Raw genomic sequence first — 21,817 nt, 5'->3', positions numbered from 1 at the left:
GGATGATTATTACATAAATGTCTCCCTCCCTCCCTGGACTCAAAGCTCCGTGGGGGATTAGCAATGTCTGTCTTGCACCATTGTGTCCATGGCAGTCTCTCACTAAATAGCTGTTGAATGCATAGATGAACTTGGGCACATTATGTGTCAGGTCTTTAAAAAAGGCAAGCATCTGAAGAGGCAAAGAAGAAGAGCAAACACAGGGGTGGAAAGAGTACAGAGTACGTCCCACGGGGCTGTGCAGGGTGGATGAAAAGCATTTCACCAGCTGTGCAACTGGGCTCAGACCACACCAAGCAGATGGTTCGAGGCTGGCACTCCCTGCCTGCGTTAACCCTTTTGCTCCTGGGTTGTAGAAGAGTGGGCAGGTCCCACAGGTGATCTGGGGCTGGCCTGTACGGGTGCCCTTCGGGGCAGCAGCTATCCACCAATATTTTAACAAGCCAAAGATTCAATCAGGGCACCGGCTGCCTGAGAGCAATCTCAGAAATAAAGAAGACCCAATGGGGGCCTATTCCTTTGTGGAATATATATATATATATTTGGAAGATAAACTAGATTACGAGAAACCTTAAAATTCAGACATAGGCATTTGATCTTGAGTTCAGCAAACAACATAGGAAGTCACTGTAGATCCCTGAGAAGGAGAGCAAAGATGAAAGGCATACTTTTAGGAAGACTGATTACAAAGTTCAGATCAGACACTGTGCTAGGTGCTAGAGAACTAAAGATGACACCCAGACATTAGGCTTTGCCAAAACAAAACTCCCCATTTTGTAATGCCCAAGGGAGGGTATGAATTTCCCCAGAAGTTAAAGTCTCCATTTTCGATTGCTAGGAGACTGGTTTGGGCTGTTTTCTCTTCTGGTATCTGAGCTCCCTAAGGAAATTCCTTACATCCTTAGTAATGAGTCTGGAAGTGTGAGTCACTCAGTTGTGTCGAACCCTTTGTGACCCCAAGGACTGGAGCCCACCAGGCTCCTCTCTCCATGGAATTCTTCAAGCATGAATTCTGGAGCAGGTTGCCTTTTCCTTCTCCAGGGAATCTTCCTGATCCAAGGGTCAATCCCAGGTCTCTACCACTGCAGATGGATTCTTTATCATCTGAGCCACCAGGGAAGCCCAGTAATGAGTCTACACTTTGGTAAATGTTTTTTGAATGAATGAAATGAATGGCCTTCTTCAGAATAAAAATATCAAAATTAGCCCGCAAATCTGTGCTACTATGGAAATCCTCTTTCCCCTCCATCCTTCCTTAAACAAGTTTTCCCCAACTAAAGCTTGCCTTTCATCAGCTTTGCCAAAACCAAAGACAGCCTAAATCTCCTCCTTCTTTATCTGCAGTCTGCAGAGCCCCATTTCAGGATGTGATTGCCTGTACTCTTCTGAATCCAACCCAGTCCCCCTCTTGGCTAACACTAACTTGGTAAGCAGTATTTTATGAAGTTAACCAGGCTCATTACAGAGAACATATTTCCAAGAGAAGGGATGTTAATTTCTTCCTCATACAAAGACCAAAAGTCAATATCGTAAATCCAGGAAATCTCCCCTAAATGTCTCTCCCATCATCATTCTTCCCTGCGAGCTGGGTAAATATACCGTTATGACAGGTTAGCTATATTTCTGCTCAGCAATGTAATATTGAGGTGACTGCAAGACAAGTCACGCTGCTGAAGTAAGGAGTATTGGCTGAGCTGTTACTCTTCAAGTTATTTTGTGACATTGGAATTCCATCAAATAGAGTTAAATGTACCTTTAACTTTTAAACAAGCCCCAGTTCTGAGCCTTAACCTGGATGATGACCTACAGATTCTCAACCTGAGTTAGAGGTGGATGAAAAGGAAGCAGTTTTCTAGGGCGTGTTTTCATGTCAATAGATTCATTTACTCAAATGTGTAATAAACACCAACTGCTCACACTTTATGAGAGATACATAAAAACGTGGGGACAGAGGAACCAATTTTGCAGGAATTTACAGTCTAAGTAAGCAAAGAGAGTTTAAACTAAGACTCAGTATTTTAATTTTAATACACACATACACATCAGACCCTAGTAAAAGTTTCTGCACAGAAGTGTGAAATCTCCAAGTAATGTTTTCCCTACCACCTTTTGAGAGTCCCTTAATCTCATACAATATCAGGGAGAGGAACACAGCTTCATTTTAGAAGTAAACAAGAATCTAATTTTAGAAATCCTCCAAGATGTTGACCTTTGTGTAGGGATCTGTCGGCCTAAGACTCAGGGTCTTGGATGGGTTATTATAAATTAAAATCTAATACTCCATCCTTCTATTTGGATCTATAAGGCCCCATTCAATCAGCAACGTCCAGTTTATGTGTGCAATTCAGCTCCATAAGGTAGACTGCAAAATCTGGTGACTTTAACATCTCAAGGGCATGGGCGAAATTAATTAAGGCATTGCCACTAAATATTAGCCCTTCCTGAATCCTTCTTCCTAAGTTTATTTCTAATTATCTCCCATTGAGTCATGTCCCCACTGAGTCAAAATTTTTATTAGATTTTTAGGAACCTATCTCCTGACAGCTTCAAAGGATTTTTATATTTTAGCATAGTTGATTCCTTCTAATATGCTTCCATCTCTTAACTAAACTCTGTCCTGAATTATATTATAAAGCTATAGAGTGGAAAGAATCCTTTGAGGTCACCTACCCCTATTCCATCTGATTACAGACAAGGAAACTGAGGCATAAGGAAGTCTGGTATCTTGAGAAATATGAATAAGTTAATGTTGCAGAAACCTGATGTTACAAAGACCTACTATTAGATCCTATCAAGACCAAGTTAGAAATGGTCCTAGAATAAAGGCTTGCATATTTTGATTTTGAAGATATTCCATCAAAAGGTTATCCTATGCTCCAATCATCCTACATAAAGTCTTCCACATCAACAAGCCCAGCCCAGGCACTCAGAGCTTCCAACTGATCTTTTTCATGTCTGCTTCTCTAATGTGGAAAAATAGACAGGTGATCCCTATATATAGAAGCAAAGATTCCACCATAAGACAAATTAAAGCAAACTCAAAGCAAAACAGAAAAAAGGAAACTAGAGACAACAGAAAATCCAGAGAAACAGAAGAAAATCTCAAAAATTAGTATCCTCAGAGTGATATTTTATACATAAAACATGATACTATGAAAGGGAATTTCTTAAAGGACAAGAAGGAGTTCTTAGATATTAAAACTATGCAAGAAAACTTAAAAACATAATAAAGAGTCTGGACAATCAAACTCAGAAGCCTCATAGAAAGGAAAACAAAAAATAAATCAAGGAAAAGTGGGCCAAAAATATTATGAGAATGGTAAGGAGATTCATTCAGAAAGTCTGCCATGCAACCAACAGGTACCCCAAGAATTCAGCAAACTAAGGAAAGGGAACTATCAGAGCATAAAACAAGAACATTTCTCAGGACTACAGGACAGAAGTCTGCCTGAAGGACCTTTCTGAGTGCCCAGTTCCACACTGCAGTGGTGTGGAATTCCAGAAGGCCAGGGATAACGAGGAGACCTAGAGAGCCTTTGAGAAGAGAAGGACAGTTTTCAACAACAGAGGACAGGCTTGACTTCTAGACATTGGGAATGAAAAATAGTGGAGCAAGTCCTTAAAAATCATGAGTGGATATTATGTGAAGCCTAGCATTCTATACTAAACAAATGATGAATCAAAAGAGAGGATAGAATATTGACTGATTCCCATCAACAAGGTCCAGAGCATGTGTCTCCTATGCATTATTTCTTAGAAAGTTACTAAAGGGTTTTCAGTAAATAGTACTGTTTTGTTTTATGCCTGAAGAAAATATGGCAAAATGTTAGGTTATAACTATGTGAGATTATAGGTATCTGGGTATTCATGGTATTTCTTTTCTCTAATCATTTGCTTGCAATTTTCATAACAGCACCCTAGTACCCTAATTGGCTCAGTAATCTATCCATAGTCAAAGTAATGTTAAAGTTGGTTACTGAATGAACTTAAAATTGTCATATAAAAATATGAACAGAAGGGAAAACAAGAGGCATGAGAACTCTAATGAAAAATAGATCTAAAATGTTGACAACTTTAAAACGAAGGGGAAAATGATAACTTTAGTCCTAAAAGGGACCTCAGAGAGCCCTCTTGCCTTCTTTCCACCATCTGAGGGCAGAGCAAGAAGACAGCCATCTCGTTAGGAGGTTTGGGGTGGACACGTACACACATGTATATTATTTAAAATGCACAGCCGGCCAAGGACCTACAGAAGAGCGCACGGAACTCTGCTCAACATTACAGTGGTGGTCTGGGTGGAGACGAGTTTGGGGGAGAATGGATACATGTACATGTATGGACAGTTTTGCTGTCCACCTGAAACTACCACAACATTGTTTGTTAATCGGCTGTACTCCAATATGAAAAAAAGTTTAAAAAAAAAGACAGCCATCTATGAACCTAGAAGTGGGCCCGCATCAGTCATCAGATCTCGTTTCCTGGATCTCAGCCCCCAGAACTGTAAGAAATAAATATTTGTTGCTAAACCACCAAGTCTATGGTACTTTTTATGGCAGCCCATACTAGACCAAGACACTTACCAATAAAACTGCAATTTTGTTCAGAGTAGCAGTGTACCCAGGCCAAGGTAATGAACCATAATGATTTGATGCCAGGGTCCTCTAAAACTAAGAGTGGCCCCATGACCCAGCTCTGACCGATGAGTCACAACAAAACTCTGCTCAGGGGCTTCCAGACAGTGTTTTACTTTCCTAAAAAAGAGTCAAACTTGGCCATTACCAAAACTGCCCCTTCAATCTTTCCTTGAGGGCACATATTATAATGCTTGGATTTCTGGCAGCCGTCATGTGACCACACAATAAGCATGAGAATGAAAAGTCAATATGCTGAGGGTGGAAGTGAAGAAGATACAGAGAGTTTGGATTCTTGATTGCATTATTAAACAACTAAACAAATGCCAGCAGCCACTTACCACCAGATTTCTTGCTATGCAAGAAAGTTAATTCCAATCGTTTAGGCCAATATTAGGTTTCTTTTGCTTGCAACTGAAAGCATTCCTAGCTGATACAAACTCATAGTTTCATTTAAGTCTCACAATAAATGAACTAGGTATTGTGCATTTTGGGCTTTATTACCCCATTTTCCATGCTGGAACTTGAATCACTTTTCTAAGGCTTCAGAGCTAGAGAATAATGCCATATTTTGAACCCAGGGATAATGTCAAAGCCCAAGGTTCTTCCTCTACTCCCTTTCTATTCACAGGATGGCCCTTGAACAAGCAGGATTGGCACCACCTGGGAGCTTGTTAGAGATCCAGAATCTCTGACCCTGTCTTACATCCACCAGCTCAAAATGTGAAGTTTAAAAAATCCACAAGTCTTGCTTAAATATACCCAGGAGGGAAATGAGAGCCACTGGTTGCAGCTTACAGGAGGCCAGATTTGATTTCAGGTCAAAGAAAATGAGAAGCTTTTAATAAGTAAAGCTATCAGGAAGGAAAGGATCTGCTTATAAAGTAGTGAGTTCCCCATCATTGGAGGTATTCAACATCAATGGAACACCCACTTGCTATGGAGATATGGGATCCTATGGAGATAACCTTGAGGCCTTTCCATTATGGTGAGCATTGCCATCAACCTTTCCAGTGCCTGAAACTTCACCATTATAGGCATCCCTAGACAATACAGTCTTATCTAGTAAATGTCATTTAAAGTCCCTGATATTGCACAGAGTAAAATCTGCAGTGCTCTGTGTGTGGGTAGGGATACGTAGGTAATGCTGGAAGATGGGAAGAAAAAGGTCTGGGCAGGGTGCTGGCCCCCTGCAGGCCAGCTCACATGAGGCAACCCAGCTGGGACCAAGAGGAAGAATACAGGCAGAGCATCTGAACCTGGGGCAGCAGGTGGTGAAGGAAGGGACCTCAGGGCTGTGGCTATCAGTGGCCCAGGATGCAAAGTCTGCCGTTGCCTCTGCTCCAAGCAGATGCCATATGCTGTTGGGTTTGAGGTTTCCCTCAGCTTCCCCTGCAGTTGCATCATCCCTGCCTGAGCCCCTTGGCAAAACCTGCAAACTGAAGCAGGCTTTGGAAACCTACATACGTAACCACATTCTCACCCTTTTGAATTTAATTCCACAGTATAATTAAATACATATATGCACACACGGCTATAACACGAGCTGTCAATTCAATGTGAAAATGTGCGTTAAACAAATCCAAGTGAGGAGCTACAATCTCTGAGCCTTAGGCTTGAGGAGGAGACACACACCAGACCCGCGAATAACATTTTGTGGGACACACTGCCACCCAGTGGCCAAAATGGAAATTGTCAAGACTTGGAAGCACAAAGTCAACAGTGCCTTTGGAGTCCTTGGATCTCCTAAGGCCTGGCAGTTCAGTTCAGTTCAGTTCAGTCACTCAGTCATGTCCGACTCTTTGTGACCCCATGGACTGCAGCACACCAGGCTTCCCTGTCCATCACCAACTCCCAGAGTTTACTCAAACTCATGTCCGTCGAGTCGGTGATGCCATCCAACCATCTCATCCTCTGTCCTCCCCTTCTCCTCCTGCCTTTAATCTTTCCCAGCATCAGGGTCTTTTCCAATGAGTCGGTTCTTCAAATCAGGTGGCCAAAGTATTGGAGTTTCAGCTTCAGCATCAGTCTTTCCAATGAACATTCAGGACTGATTTCCTTTAGGATGGACTGGTTGGATCTCCTTGCAGTCCAAGGAAATCTCGAGAGTCTTCTCCAACACCACAGTTCAAAAGCATCAGTTGGCAAGTTCTCATAAATGTTTTGAACCAAATTATCCCCTCAGTCTCAAGAGTCTCAGGATGATGGCAGAAGCTCTGTTCAGGGAACACATGTCTGTGTTAAAATAGAATAAATATGTTTTTTTGAAGCCTGCATCAATTCAACAGAAAGCATGCCTCCCTTTCTCCCTTCCTTTCTTCTTTCCTCTTTCCCTCCCTCCCCCACTTATCTCTTATGTGATGAATATGGTGTAGGCACATGGGATCCAAAGTTACCTCTGAAAGCTCACAGCCCGAAAGGGGCAGAGGCTTTAAACCCACCATCACTACACAATGTGGAAAGAGCTGGAATGACAGTAGAGTGTTCAAGGTGTGGTTGGACCTCAGGGAAGAGAGACTAATGGTGGCAGATAGGAATCTTGTTACTTCCATCTCAGCCTGTTTATTAAGGGTTTGAGTTCACATTTTGTTTGTATATGAAGATTTCTATACTTATGTGCTGAGTATTTATTTGTAAACTATCAGAAACAGGATTTATACTGGAGTCCTGGTAGACCACACGCAATCACCATTTGAGCCAAGGTACACAATGAAACCTGACTTTTTGAGATCTTTCCTGATAAAACTCTCTCCTTTTTCTTGACGCAAATTGCAGGTAGGATGTTTCCCTTTGGTCTAAAATATACTGTGCTTTCAGGGGTTCAGGAGTAGGTCATCAAACCCTGACCACCGTTCCAATATAACTCTCCTCACTTCTCCCTGTGGCATCTACACTTAGAGCCTTTCAAAAGCTACATAAAGCTTTTCAAATCTTTATCCCATCAAGGCCATCTAGAAAACTAGGTACCAATGACAAACTCCCAGGGAGAAATTTTGTTAAACCAGGTATGAATTCACACATGAGGATGATTTTTAAAGAAACAAATGCATGCTGAGGAGAAAGGAGGAGCAGGGGAGTCTTTGCTGAAAGGAGTATTTAAATTAAGATTTTCATTTATAGCACCAATGAGTCCAAAATGGAAACTATCACCACCATGAGAACAGGTTATATCTGTGCACAATATATTTACATTTAGTTTTCTTTTCTTAAAAGATTAATCTCTCTCTCACACACACACACACACACCCCTTTGTCTACGATGAAAACTACTCTTACTTCAGGGAGTTCTCAGCTAACCCTCTCCATGAAGTTGTCACAGTTGGCCCCGCAGTCAGGCCAAAGTACCCTCCCCCTCCTGCAATGGACTGAATGTTTGCATCCCTCCAAACTTCCTATGCTAAAACTTTGATCCTAATGTGATGGGGGTAGGTGAGGCCTTTGGGAGATGATTAAATCATGAGGAGCCTTCATGAATGAAATTAGTGCCCTTAGAGGCCAGAGTGCTCGCTAGGAGACAGCAAGCTGTGGGGAGAAAGCAAGAAGACAGCTATCCACAAACCTAGAAGAGGGTCCTCACCAGAACCTAACCATGTTGGTGCCTAATGAGATTTTCAGACTCTAGAACTGTGAAAAATGAATCGTTGCTTAAGCCACTGAGTCTGCGGTCATTTCTAACAGCAGCCCACACTAAATAAGACCCTCCCTCTACTCCCCAGCACACTCTGCATAGTCATTGGGCATCTAACATTTTGGTTGCTTCACTATCCCATAAGCTTCCGGAGATCAGGAATGATGGGAAAAAACTAGTAATCACACTCCTCTGGAGTTCAGAGAATAATCAAGATGATTCTAGAAGATTAACAAGAGGGTCACAGCCTCATGGCTCTACCCCCTGCTCCCCAAAACTAGAGAAAGTCAGCTGTCAACAATGAAGACCCAGTGCAGCCATAAGTAAATAAATAAATGATTATTTAATTGTTAATTTCAAAATGGCAAAGGCAGAACATTAACCCAAGCACAGGGCCCTTCTGAGCATCAGGGCCTGTGTAACTACATCAAGGTACACACCTATGAAGCCAGTCCTGCCTCTGCAACAGGCAGATTCCAATGAGAGAGAGGCCCTGGAGACTCCAGAGGGACAATCAGACTCCTCAAGCACAGAAGGTGCTCCAGGGGAGGGGTGAACCCAACTGCGGGTCTTCCTATCCTCTATCCTGCTGGAAAGTAGAATGAGAATTCCTTCCTTCTGCTCAACAGAAAATGAGTAGTGGGGAAGAAACAAACTACCAGTGAGGAAACTCTTTTGAGAAAGAGCTAGGTAAAAGTTATGTATGTGCACACTGACATTTTACACACACTTTCTTTTTCTAATAATTCTAAAAATTATTAGCAGGGGTGAGGGTGGGTATGCCACATGGCACGGGGGCTTTTATTTCCCAGCCCAGAGATCAAACCCAACGTCCCCTGCATTAGAAGCACAGGGTCTTAACCACTGGACCACCAGGGAAGTCCCTTGCACAGACTTTCATGGGCTTCACAAACTTCTTAGAGTATTGCATCAGCCCCATAGGCTGCTATAGCAAAATACCATATACAGGGTGGTTTACACAACAGACATGTATTCTTCACAGTTCTGCAGTCTGGGAAGCCCAAGATGAAGTGTCTGGTGAGAGTGTCTGACTCCAACTCAGTGTCTAGTGAGAGGCTGCTTCCGGGTTTGCAGAAGGCCTCCTTCTCATTGTGTTTTTTTATGACTAAGAGAGAAGGAGAGGGCAAGCTCTCTGGTGTCTCTTCTTACAAGGGTACTTATTCCTTCATAGGGGCCCCACTTCACAACCCCATCTAAATGCAATCCCCTCCCAAAGGCTCCACCCCCAAATACCATCACATTGAGGGCTTAGGGCTTCAACATATGAATTTGGCAGGGGAGACAAACATAGCAGATGTGTCTCTGCAAATCTGATGCCTTAAGCATAGAAGGGGACAGGAATGAGTACATACACATGTACATACATATGTATATAAACAAGTACATGCATAGGTATATATACTGTATACACACACACATATACACATACGGGAATGCCTGGTGGCTCAGCAGTAAAGAATCCACCTGCGATACGGGAGACATGGGTTCCAACCCAGGGTCAGGAAGATGCCCTAGAGAAGAAAATGGAAACCCACCCCAGTATTCTTGCCTGGAGAATTCCATGGACAGAGGAGCCTGGCAGGTTACAGTCCATGCTGTCTCAAGAGTTGGACATGACTTAGAGACTAAATCACCACCACCATACACACACATACACACACACACACACACACACACACACACATATATATGCATAAGAGACCACCTCAAGGTCCCTTACAGCTCTCAAACTGATATTCCTGAAACTTTCACACCAGCAGCGCTCCACCTGGCTCAGAATGAGCCAACTCATCCTCTCCCCCAGGTAAAGGTCAGACCGCATCTACTGTGCACCGGAATCTTCGGTCTCTGTCACCCATGGCTGTCAATCCAAAGGGCTAGATTTACATCCAGTGCAGTCTGGGCTCTCATTAACCTTGAATCACCTCCTCCTACACAGAGCCATGACATTTAAAATCCTATCAAAGTTGTCTAAAACAACCATCAGATTGAACCTTTGGGGGATAAAATAAATGACCCATGAGCCTAGGATGAGAAAGAAATAAAAGCAGGCCCTAAGGAACTAAGGTCTCTAGTGAAAGCATCATTCACAACACATCACTCTATGTTGATCTGTTTGCGGTATACCTGGAATTGAGTGATAGTCATCAAATGGAGCCCTTTAAATGTAATTTTGGCTCAGAAGGCCACCTTGAAAATGCTGATCAATCGAAGTTTCCAAGAAAGCATATTGTAATTTTTAATTGGTTTCAATAGGTGTTAATACAAATTCTGAAGACTTTGGTTTTATTTTTTTTAATAAATGATGATTGATGTAGGCTATTGTAAAAGTGATCGATTTTCCAATAAGCTTATACTGCCTCAAATGTGTGTCTCTCCCCAGCCAGGCTAGTGGAATCACTTATACTTATTCATTGGTTGAAAACTGATTGAGAACCTACTATGTGTCAGATGATGTGATAGTATCTAGGAATACAAAGACAATAAAAACTAGCTTCTGTCTTAAAGGGCTTCCCAGAGCAGGCAGGAAACAATCATATGGGGATAAATGATGTGAAAGAAGCTTGTTCACAGTACAGGCTCTAGAAGGACTGAAAAGGGGCTGACAGAACCAGAAAGGAGACACTTTGATGGGATAGCATCCTGGGCAGAGGAAAAGGCAAGAGTAGAGACAGAGTGATCCAAATGTGAATGTGATCTGTGTGCATGCTCAGTCATGTCTGACTCTTTGTGATCTCAGGGACTGTAGCCCACCAGGCTCCTCTGTCCATGGGGTTTTCCAGGCAAGAATACTGGAGTGGGTAGCCATTTGCTCCTGCAGAGAATCTTTCCAACTCAAGGATCCAACTGGAGTCTCCTGCATCTACTGCATTGGTAGGCAGATTCTTTACCACTGAGCCACCTGGACTGCAGTTTTCATGCTAAGTCACTTCAGTCATATCCAACTCTTTGCCACCCCATGGACTGTAACCTGCCAGGCTCCTCTGTCCACGGGATTCTCCAGGCAAGAATACCGGAGTGAATTGCCATGCCCTTCTCCAGGGGATCTTCTTGATCCAGGGATCGAACCTGGGTCTCCCGCATTGCAAGCAGAGTCTTTACCATCTGAGCCACCAAGGAATGCAGTTTAGGGAGCACTAAATGCACAGCAGCGTTCTATTGGAAAGATGAGTCTCAATTCTACCACTTGCTAACCTCATAGCCTTGAATGGATCATCTGACTTTCAGAACTTCAGTTTCTTCATCTGTAAATTAGGGTAGCTATCCCTATTCAGATATGCTAAGAGGTTCTGATGAAAATTTATCCAAAAATTATTTGCAAACTTGGTGAGCTCTACAAATGTCAGTCGTGCTTATCTTTCATTATTAAGCCTATTACTTCTCTTTTCTCTTAATCATGAAAACGAAGACTCTCAGAAGGGGTGTCACAGGCCACCTGATTCAGGTCACTCAGATAAGAGAGCTGAAGCCCAGAGAGACGATCGCCAGCATCACCATCATCAACAGCAAAAGCTTCAGCATCAGCACCATGGTCGTCACTGTCACCCTTACCCTGGTTCTTTCCCAAGGGTTTAATTTACCTTGACTAATTTACAACAGCCCTACATGACCACTAGAATAATTACCTCCATCTGAAAGAGGAAGGCGCTGAGGCTTGTCTAGCAACCCATAGTTTAAAATGGCAAAGTCAGAATGCGAACCCAGGTCTGACCGGTGATCCACGCCTTCCACGTGAAGCTCTAGGGCCTCCGCTTCTGTCCTTTCGTTCCTCCCTCCTCTCGCTTTTACTTTCTTCCTTGACACTTCTAAACACCCACCCTTTCAAGGAGATAGCTTTTCTAGGAGGAAGTGAAGGGAGGAAAACAGTGACGCTGCAGACACGCCCCCCAGCTGCAAGGGTCTGAGCCCCGCGGCGCCTGTGGCCAGAAAAGCGCCACAGGGCACAGAAGCCTCCCCTCAGAATGAGAGCTCATGCAGGAAGCAGGAGCTGCATGGTGGGAGCTCCCAGCAAAAGGCAGGGGCAGCTGGCTGGGCAGAAATGTTCCTGACTCTTTACTTTGTAAAGGTGTGGCGCACGCTCAGAGCTGGCAGACGCAGGGGCGCAGAGTCACGCGCTCGCCCAGATGTCACCAGGCACTCAGGCCCCTTCTCTTCCACCCAGCTCTCTTCCTCCTCGCAGGTTATCTGCATCCTCCTAAGGCAATTCTTTTTATTTGTCCCACTGCGTTTTTACTTCTGGAGTGGAATCATTGCCTTCTTTCTTATTACAACGTAACAGGCAATTCTTGGGGTGTGAGGAGAATATTTAAATGCCTTTGCTGCCACAGTTAACTTTGGAAGACAAAGGGACACATGACCATCCCTTTATTAAAAGCAGGGTATCCCAAGCATCAAGCTCAGGCACCTTTGCATGAATTTGTAAAGAAGTGTGGAACCACAGGAACACAAATCCAAGGAGAAAATAAAAACTATAATCTAAAAGGAATCAAGCTGTCTTGGTTTGGGCACTGGTATCCCAGAGGATAAGCTATACCTACAGGGAACTAGGTGCACGCCCCTAGGGAAAGACTGGAATCAGGCCTTGACTCTTCTAGGCGTCTACTTTAGAACCATTTGCAGATTTTAAGCCAGCTAATTTTAACATCTCATGAGAACAGTTCCTGGAGGGGCCCAGAGGCTGGCATTAAATAACTCCCAATAGCTATCTGTGGAAGGAAGGAGTGAATGAGGACACTGAAGGTCCTCGTAAAAATCTAAATATGTCTTGTAAGGCATATTTAGAAGGCATACAGGAAAGGCAGTCATGAGGCTACACTCTCCAAGAATTTGAAATTACCCTCTGAAAATGAAGTATGCAAGTGATAGTGAGAAAAGATGTATTCTGACCAAACTTGATTTGTGACCTAGGGAGAGAAATCATGTATATGCGACATGCCCATTCCAGTCAACTGGCTGTGTGTGGTCCCTGGAGTGCTGTGTAGAAGATTCTTGAGGCTTCATTTGAGCCCACTGGAAAAGAGAGCCATGATTAACTAGTAATGTCTGCCATGCACATCGAAGGAGGTTGATGGCAAGGAGAGCATACACTTGCCATCCATTTATTGACACATCCAAAACCTGTTAGTCAGCAGTGGGACTGATCAACCACAGAAGAGTGGATAAGGGGAGCCACTGAGACAGATGTAGACACTGCCCAAGGGGGCCCTAGAGCAAGATTTCTCTTACGTGGAAGGGCACAAAGCAGGCACATGTCATTTAGCACTCATCACCCTAGTGCTGATTCCAGGTTGACCAAACAGACTCTTATTTGCCTTCCCATGTAATGCCTCTGTTGTTGTTCAGTTGCCAAGTCATGCCCAATTCTTTGAGACCCCTTGGACTGCAGCGCACCAGGCTTCCCTGTCCTCCACTATCTCCCGGAGTTTGCTCAAGTTCATGTCCGTTGAGTTGGTGGTGCCACCCAACCATCTCATCCTGTGCCGCCCTCTACTCCTTTTGCCTTTAGGGAAATAATATTCTGGGTCAGGACACAGAGTCAAGTGGCAAGTTCCCTTGACACTTATAGTTCATGGTGGAGATTAAGAGGATGTCTTTCTGGTTTCATTGATCACTCTCTGCAGACTATGTTCATGGGTGCCCATCTCAGAAAGGTGAATCTACACAGAATAAATTAAATCATTGGTCATCATTGAGTGAACACTACCTCAAATCATCTCTCCTCCACAGAGGTCAGGGGTGGGGATGAAAGTTTCCAACCTCTAATCACACAGTTGGTCCTTCTGGAAACCAGCCTCCCCACTTCCTCAGGTATGGGTGAAAGAGGTTTGCTATGAATAACAAAAAACACCCCTTTTAGCTCTATCACACAGAAATTCCAAGGGCTTCAGGAGTAAGAGTTGTGTATCAGGACCTAGGGATAAAGACCAAATATATCTTTCTTGTTATATCACAGCATAATAGCATGCAGAGGTGCATGAATAATATGCAGAGTAGTATAGAAGCAAGTAATAGGTTTAAGCTATGCAAGGACGTCAGAGAAGGTTTGCCTAAAGCAGGAAGGAGAGCTGAGACCTAAACAGTAATAGGAATTATCCGATGCAAAAGTGTAAGAAAGTACGTTCCGTGAGGAAGGGAACAGCTGGGCAAAGTCTTTGTGGTAAGAGGAGCTAGGAACACAAGAAGGAAGATGGTACCAGATGCTGGAAAGGAAGGAAGGATCCAGATCCCATGGGATTTACAGGGCAAATGAAGGATGTTTTTCTTTACCCACATTGGGGAGAGAAAGTGACATGCTTACATGTGTGCTACAGACAACCTCAGTGTGAAGGATAAATTATCACATCACATTCATGCATTCGCATTCCGGGGCTCTGCCAAGGACAGCCATAGGGAAGTTGGCAGAGCTCACCTTCAACAGCAGCCCCCAGACTCTTGATCATCTTTTCAAGATTGAATCATATTTTTATTATCACATATGTGTATGCTATGCACAAGAAAAGACACATTTCCCAAGAACACTTTGGAGAGAAACAACTTGGTTATATCCCTCACATACAGAGGCATAGAGGGGTTCATATTGGCTTTTTGTGTTTAATTTATTTTACAGGAAGAAATTTAAAAGTCTTTGGGATTGGAGGTTTCCTTTGAACTAACTTCAAACCACCAGACCTGCTAAGAAAGGTTCAGCCAAGCTTTGATATGCCTCAGCACACACATAACATTACTTCTGCTTTGGACACGCAAAGAGAAGAGAAAAAAAATAGCACTCTGCATCATGAGTCACTCCTTATTAAAAATAATTAGTGGAGATAGTGCATAAGTCACTTTTAAACCCATCCTTTTCTGTAATTATCGTCTTAAATACCTACCAAGACCAATTCACTGAACACATCTTTGGACATTTTAAGGAAAAATATCTTTTTACTTTATCCAACAAGAGCTTAAGCAAGAAAACTGTTTGCACTCAGGCCAAACAAAACATTAATTAAACTGACTTGTTTTTCTTTGTTTTTAAGTCTCACTCTTTTTCATGCTAAAATTTTAACTGTCATGTTTTAGCTGAGAATTAAATGAATTGCTTTCCCAACATCACCACCCAAATTATCATTTCATTAGAGAATATGGAGACATCCACAGCCACCATTAAATTCTTGTGGGATTTTATATACTTTTCTGGGGATAAAGCAGAAATTTTGCAGATTAAGGAGATTAAGACTGTGTACTTTATGGAATGTGTGTGTGCTTGGCTGTGTCCTACTCTTTGTGACCCTGTGGACTATAGATTGCCAGGCTCCTCTGTCTATGGAATTTTCCAGGCAAGGATACTGGAGTGGGTTGCCATATCCTCTTCCAAGGGATCTTCCTGCCCCAGGGACCAAACTCGCATCTCCTGCATCTCCTGCACTGCAGGAAGATTCTTGACCTCTGAGCCATCACGGAAATAGATTTTCTTTTAAAAAGCTAAACTCTTTACTTTTCATAAATTCTAACCAATACCAATAAAATCTGCTTTATATTCACAGTCATTCTAATATGGCTCTGCTTCTTACCAACCATGACCTGAACAAACCACTTCACCTGTTTGGTTAGCTTACCTCTAAAATGGGAATAATAATTAAGGTTTAAAGACAGCTTCAAAGCAAAAGGTGAAGCTATCAGGCCTGTGTTTCTAACATATGCTGGAAATGCTCTGGTTATTTCAGAACCTCAGGGCATTAACCACTCTCTGTCCTTAGCACACTTTAGTCCTGCTGCCCTGAAAACACGAGCCACGGTTTTCATTGCTTTGAGCTTCAGAAAATGCTCACATCCGCTCTGCCTGAACTTCCCCAACTTCCGTATCTTGAGGTGCTCACCCCCTACTCTGTGTTTTCATGACCTTCCCCCAGCTTATCACACTCTATTTTAATTACTTATTTATGTCCCTGGATCTCTCAACAAGGCATGTTGTCCCTTGGGGCAGGAAGAATGTCTTAGTCATCCATATATCCTTCGCCTCTTTCAGATTTTCTGACATTAGAAATGCGTTGACTAGAGGACATCCCTGGTGGCCCAGTGACTAGGACTCTGTGTTCCCAATGCAGAGGGCCTGGGTTCAATCCCTGATGAGGGAACTAGATCCCACGTACTGCAACTAAAGTGTTCGCATGCTGCAATGAAGATTGAAGATCCTGCATGCCGCAACTAAGACCCCACACAACCTACTACATTCATATATAAATACATAAATATCAATCAATAAATAAAGGAAACGCGTTGACTAAAGAAATGAATGCATAATAATTTATTACAATATGTAATAAATCTAGCAAAAATATGTAAGTTATAGGGAGACTAAAAGTTATTCCCACCATATATCAAGTTTCCTAACTACTGGTTTTGTCTCCATTCAAACATCATGGGCAATTTTAATTAATGATTGAACTTGCAAGGATGAGCTCTGCCTATAACCAAATCCACTCTATCTAAAGCCACCCTCTGCCTCTTTTATTTTTTCTTGCCCTTTGTTTCTTTCCATCCTGGAAATAATCACAATTCACAACAATTTCCTTTTGTTACTATTTTTTTTGGACAAGAAGTGTCTTGATGGCAGGAATTTGTCTCTGTTGCCCATTGCTGAGGCATAGCTCCTGAAACACAGTAGATTTTTTTTTTTTAATTTGTTCAGGAAATGAATGAAGCCAGAAAATGTGGAACAAACTATCATATGGAATCTCTGCATTCTTTCAGCAAGTTATGAAGTTTTCAAGATGATTAAGGAGAGTCATAATTTCAACTTTGTTGGGACCTAAAGAGGGCCCAGTAATAGCCCTCTTTTCCCCTTTCTGAGCCAGTTGAGAATTAATACAAAGGAGCTGACAGAATCAAAATTTTACTTTTATTAACAATAGAGCTAAAATGTAAAAATTTGGCAAGTGACCCCACAGTACTAAACCTCAGAATCATACGAAGCCAATTCCTAATCTCTAGGCAGGCTCTGCTTAGGGGTGGGGGAGCCTCCCTTACAAAATTATATCATAGGCTATAACAGCTGAATCTTGAGGACATTGTGCTAAGGGAAATAAGCCCATCACAAAAAGACAAGTACTGTTATATACAATGAGATAAAAATGAGGAAATCCTACCACTTGCAACAATGTGGATGGACTTTGAGGGCATTGTGCTGAGTGAAATAAGTCAGACAGAGCAAAAAAAAAAATACTGTATGATCTCACTCATGGGTGGAATTTATAAACAAAACACAAGGACTTCGCTGGTGGTCCGGTGGTTAAGATATCACATTTCCACTGCAAGGGTCACAAGTTCAGTCCCTGGTGGGGGAACTAACATGCCACGTGCTGTGTGGCACAACCAAAAGAAGCAAAAGCAAAACACTAAAAAGCAAACACACAGAAAAAGAGATCAGATTTGTAGATAATAGAGGCGGGGTTGGGGGAGGGAGGGAAAGTTGGAACAAGGTGGCCAAAAGGTACAAACTCCCATTCATAAGTAAGTAAGTACTAGGGATGTAACATAGAACATGATGACTACAGCTAACACTGCTGTATTTTATGGAGGAAAGTAAAGAGAGTGTCGTTGTTTTCAGTCGCTAAGTCATGTCCAACTCTGTGTGATGTCACGGACTGCAGCATGCCTGGCCTCCCTATTAAGAGAGTCAATTCTATGAATTCTCATCACAAGGACAAAATTTTTTTTCTTTTTTTCTTTCTTTCCTTTTTATTGTATCTATGTGAGAAGACAGATGTTTAACTGAATCTCTTGTGGTAAATATTTTATAACATATGTAAATCAAACCATCAGGCTACATGCCTTAAACCTATACAGTAATGTATATTTCTCAATAAGATGGGGGGAAAAGGAATTTTTTTAAATGACAAATACCATACGAGTCCTCTAGCTATATGAGGTACCTAGAATAATCAAAACCACAGAGAAAGATAGTCAAATGGTGGTTGCCAGAGGCTAAGCAGGAGGGGAAATGAAGAGTAACTGTTTAACAGGTGCAGAGTTTCAGCCTTACAAGTCGAATGAGCTTTGAAGATGGATGATGGTGATGGTTGTGCATGAATATATTTAAGATCACTGACCTGAACACTTAAGATATGGTTAAGATGGTTCAGTTCAGTTCAGTTGCTCAGTCATGTCCGACTCTGCGACCCCATGGACTGCAGAACGCTAGGCCCCCCTGTCCATCACCAACTCCCAGAGCCCACTCAAATTCATGTCCATCGCATCGGTGATGCCATCCAACCATCTCATCCTCTATCGTCCCCTTCTCCTCCTGCCTTCAAACTTTCCCCAGCATCAGGATCTTTTCCAAGGAGTCAGTTCTTTGTATCAGGTGGACAAAGTATTGGAGTTTCAGCTTCACCATCAGTCCTTCCTATGAATATTCAGAACTGATTTCCTTTAGGATGGACAATTGGATCTTCTTGCAGTCCAAGGGACTCTCAAGAGTCTTCTCCATCACCACAGTTCAAAAGCATCAATTCTTCAGTGCTCACCTTTCTTTATAGCCCAACTCTCATATCCGTACATGACTACTGGAAAAAACCATAGCTTTGACTAGATGGACCTTTGTTGGTAAAGTAACGTCTCTGCTTTTTAATATGCTGTTGGTCAAACTAGGTTGGTCATAGTTTTTCTTCCAAGGAGCAAGTGTCTTTTAATTTCATGGCTGCAATCACCATCTGCAGTGATTTTGGAGCCCAAAAAATAAAGTCTCTCACTGTTTCCATCTATTTCCCATGAAGTGATGGGACCGGATGCCATGATCTTAGTTTTCTGAATGTTGAGTTTTAAGCCATCTTTTTCATTCTCCTCTTTCACTTTCATCAAGAGGCTCTTTAGTTCTTCACTTTCTGCCATTAGGGTGGTGTCATCTGCATATCTGAAGCTATTGATATTCCTCCCAGCAATCTTGATTCCAGCTTATGTTTTATCCAGCCCGGCATTTCTCATGATGTACTCTGCATATAAGTTAAATAAGCAGGGTGACAAGATACAGCCTTTACGTACTCCTTTCCTGATTTGGAACCAGTCTGTTGTTCTGTGTTCAGTTCTAATTGTTGCTTCCTGACCTGCATACAGATATCTCAGGAGGCAGGTCAGGTCGTCTAGTAAATTTTATGTTATGTACATTTTACCACAATAAAAAATGGGGGAAGTTATGGTACAAAATTGCAGAAGAGAACACAGGTTCCCCATGGACAATTCATTCCTAAGAGCAGGGTGGGAGGGTTTGGACCCCAAATGCACAGCTTCTTCATTCACTCACAGCTCAGGGGCAGCTCTCTGTCTCCTGCGGGGAAAGGCAGGCAGAAAATGGAGAGGCAGGTAAACAAACAGGGCTCCTGGTCCCTCCGTGGAGGAAGACACTAGAAATGGAGACATCTCCCCTCTCCCATCTCCAATAAGACTCTAAATATACCTGCTCTCAGATGCTCTCTACCAAGATCCTGAATTTGACCCCATGCATTACATCAATCAGGTCAATATTGATGTTTAGAAGAGATAGCAGACATCTTCACTCTCAAGTCAACAAAATAACCAAGAGGCCCAGGCATCCTAGTTAATTGAGTTATTTTCCATCAGTTTTGGAATCCATAATACTACTGGACAGTAATATAACTAAGAGGGAAAACTTACAAAATAACACCAACAGCTATTTTCCCTCCACTTTGATTTCATGGCTTGTTCTATAGCCTCCCAGCCAGTTTGCTCCCTGATCTGATCCAAAACACTCCCAGCTACTGAACTGCCGGTGAAGGGAAGAAGCCACCTAGGACAGCCCTTTCTTAAATACTGGAGATGCCCTATATTGAAGTCATTCTTTTCCTGGATGGCGAAAGAGCCTAAGGAATTCTCTGGAAACAGTACTCTTCCCCCAGGGAAAGCCACAGAGAGGAAGGCAGGTGGTAGAGTGAGAAAGAGATTCTTAACACTCTTCATGAACACTTCTTCAAGATGCCAAAAAGGAGAAACTCTGAACAGCATATTCCCCAGACCTATCAGGCTAGTGGGAGCAGAGCTTCTGGGGAGGGGTCAGAGAAAATGTATTACAAAACAGAGAGAAAGCCCCAAACATAAATGTTTGAAGACTTGGCCTGGTGCCTGCCTTTTGAGCTCAAAGAGGGAAAAGTACATGGGGAAAAAGGCCCTTAAAACTTCTAAGTAATTTTTTTTTCTGCTTTGCTTCTCCCCTGTGTAGAGCAAACTCTTGTTACATCCCAGCCTGGAATAAATCTTCTGGGCTGAATGATAAATCAGGGATTGTAATGGAAATCACTATTGACCTTTAAAAGGGCACTGTCTTTATATTTTCACACTGTGCTGTTTGAAATGTCGACTTGGAATCAGGAAAATAATATGCCATCGATTTCTCTCCATACCTCTTATAACAGAGCTTGAAATTGACCTGGGAAACATTGGTATGGGTTTTCTCATTACGATTTCAGCATCATCGGAAATGGTGATTAATGATTCAGTCTTGGGAAGGGCATTGTTAGACCTTGTAATTACTTTGCGGATGGTGTCCAAACAGCAACTGGCTTATCCTGTTCATACCCCCACAACCCGCACCCCCAGAAATGGATGTATTTCAACCCTCACGTGGCACAACCTTGTGGTTCTTGATTAAAAGTCTATATAAGATCAGAACATCGTTTTATTGTATTATTGTTTATCTTGCTTACTGTCTTCTCTTTGTCCAATTATTCTTTTTTCGTCTCTCCTCCCATTTCTTAATGCACCAGGCCTTTTCAGAGATTCATTAGCTTTAGTTTTTCATTCTTCAGTCATTTTATTTCTGATTCCCCTTTTCATTCTTCCTTCAATTTCATAAGTGCTCTCTCTCTCCTTCATTTTTTTAAATCCGATTTATCCATTCCATTTCTTATCTGCTCCACAAGAACCTTTAAAAACCCTCCAGGTTCTCTTAGTCTTGCCTGTTTGGGCTGACAGCATGAAATGTCTTCCTTCACCTGCCTTAATCATCACATGACACAACCCATGGAGGATGATGGCTGAACTGCACACAGTCAGCCCTTACTGCTAGCTCCCTTAGCAGACTGCTGCGGAGAGGCAACTATAGACTTTGGTTAAACACAGACCTCTCTTCATTTTAAAAACACCTAGGTAAAAAATGATTAATATTTTTCTCTGTTAAAACATTTTAAATAGATTTTAGATGATTGAGGCTTTTCTGGGGAGATCAGGACAGGCCTCCCAATCAGGTCCACAATGACTTGGGAATCCAAGGAAAGGAAGCTGGGGAGGATTACAGGGTATAGTGAGGGGTAGGGCCAGAGAGAGGGTGCACACATGCTGCCAGGGGCTGGCATCCTTTACATCTTCCACTGGCACCAAAGGAGAGGGCACCCTGATTTTCTTATCAGCTTGTCCAGACGTGGGGCCGAGAGGGAGAGGAGGAGGTGAGGCTTCAAAGCTGTCAACGGTAGAACATCAAATATGGAGTCCAACTCCCTGCAAGACCCTGATCCAAGACAACTTAAAGCAAGTTGACAATCTCAGACCT

This window comes from Bos mutus, chromosome 5 (assembly GCF_027580195.1).
Source record: "Bos mutus isolate GX-2022 chromosome 5, NWIPB_WYAK_1.1, whole genome shotgun sequence".
Classification (NCBI taxonomy): Eukaryota; Metazoa; Chordata; class Mammalia; order Artiodactyla; family Bovidae; genus Bos; species Bos mutus.
Note: the sequence above shows the minus strand (reverse complement) of the source record.